The following is a 2,094-nucleotide window of genomic DNA, read 5'->3' as shown; positions in this document are numbered from 1 at the left end:
GCCAATCAGATTGTCCGTCGCCTATCTGAGCCAATCAGATTGTCCGTCGCCTATCTGAGCCAATCAGATTGTCCGTCGCCTATCTGAGCCAATCAGATTGTCCGTCGCCTATCTGAGCCAATCAGATTGTCCGTCGCCTATCTGAGCCAATCAGATTGTCCGTCGCCTATCTGAGCCAATCAGATTGTCCGTCGCCTATCTGAGCCAATCAGATTGTCCGTCGCCTATCTGAGCCAATCAGATTGTCCGTCGCCTATCTGAGCCAATCAGATTGTCCGTCGCCTATCTGAGCCAATCAGATTGTCCGTCGCCTATCTGAGCCAATCAGATTGTCCGTCGCCTATCTGAGCCAATCAGATTGTCCGTCGCCTATCTGAGCCAATCAGATTGTCCGTCGCCTATCTGAGCCAATCAGATTGTCCGTCGCCTATCTGAGCCAATCAGATTGTCCGTCGCCTATCTGAGCCAATCAGATTGTCCGTCGCCTATCTGAACCAATCAGATTGTCCGTCGCCTATCTGAACCAATCAGATTGTCCGTCGCCTATCTGAACCAATCAGATTGTCCGTCGCCTATCTGAACCAATCAGATTGTCCGTCGCCTATCTGAACCAATCAGATTGTCCGTCGCCTATCTGAACCAATCAGATTGTCCGTCGCCTATCTGAACCAATCAGATTGTCCGTCGCCTATCTGAACCAATCAGATTGTCCGTCGCCTATCTGAACCAATCAGATTGTCCGTCGCCTATCTGAACCAATCTGATTGTTTTTCTTACACAAAAAATTATTCCGTTTTCAAAACACTTTTGTGCAAGAAATGCTCCCATGAGCCTGTGTTTAGTGCCTACAGAGGTCTTCTTTTTGCCACTGGTACAGGAGAGTACGGGTCCCACCTTGCCACAGCCAGGCACCTCCACGCTATCGACGGGCCGCGGAATCTCGATGGAGCGCACGTTGCCGTACTTGCAACACTCCTCCCGGATGTCCTCCAGGATCTCCTCGTAGTCCTCGTCGTCCACCAGCTCCTCGGGCATGACCATGTTGAGGAGGCACAGCACCTCCGTGGGCATGCCGGAGCTCTGCAGCCGCTGCAGCCCTGGAACCTGCAGCGTCACCGGCGTCTCGATGATGGCCGTCTGTCCCGGGGGGCGACAAGAGTGTCAGATACCCCCTGATCGTCCAATCGTCTCGAGTAACAGCGAGAAATTTACATGGACCCAAATAAACCCAAGAAATAGGGGCATTAAGCTTCCTGGGAGGCACCCAGGAACCAAGTTGGGTTTAGGACATCAGAAAGGCGGCAGCCGAGGGCAAATACTCACAGCGTTGGCATTCTTAGCCCCCACGCTTGCCCGCTGGACGATGAGCTTCTTGTCTCCGAGCTGCATGCCATTGAGTCCAGCCACGGCCTGCGGGATGCATCCCACACAAGCGTCAGCAATTCCATCCGGAAGCCCCGAGTCACCCCAGACCTTCCAGCTGCTGCCCCACCTCACGCACCTGGTCAGTGGCACTGATGTCCACGTATTCACAGAAAGCATAACCCTTAGACAGTGACGTGGCACTGTCCTTCACAAGGTTGAAGGCCTTAAGAGGTCCGAACGACGTCAAGAGTTCCTTCACCTGGGCAAGAGGAGGAGACGCGGGGGGGCGATTAGCCCGACAGTCCAGGCACGGCGCCTCGCTAGAAATGCTAATCTTAACTGTGGGAGAAGCAGCATGTTAAACTTTGCAAAACGACATGAGGAAACAGTGAAGACATCAGGAAAATGGCTTTATGACAAGTGGCTCGACATTACGGTGCAACACTAGAGCTCAAAGCCCCCTGTGCCCTTTCTGCATGACTTACTTACTGGGAGCGTACAAAAGTAACTATTTTGATTCTTGTCAATGAATGATAACACAGATTCCCCCCCCCCCCCCCCATCCTACAGCATATACAACACAACTGAATTCCTAATCAAGTTCTCTGATAATTCCAACTACGAATTTTGAAATATGGACCGAGTTGCATCTGATTTTAAGGGCCACAATAATTAAGCTAGATGGTATATAAAAAAAAAACTAAATAAAAACAGCTAATTATATGTTAA

This window comes from Brienomyrus brachyistius, unplaced genomic scaffold (assembly GCF_023856365.1).
Source record: "Brienomyrus brachyistius isolate T26 unplaced genomic scaffold, BBRACH_0.4 scaffold653, whole genome shotgun sequence".
NCBI classification, from domain to species: domain Eukaryota; kingdom Metazoa; phylum Chordata; class Actinopteri; order Osteoglossiformes; family Mormyridae; genus Brienomyrus; species Brienomyrus brachyistius.
Note: the sequence above shows the minus strand (reverse complement) of the source record.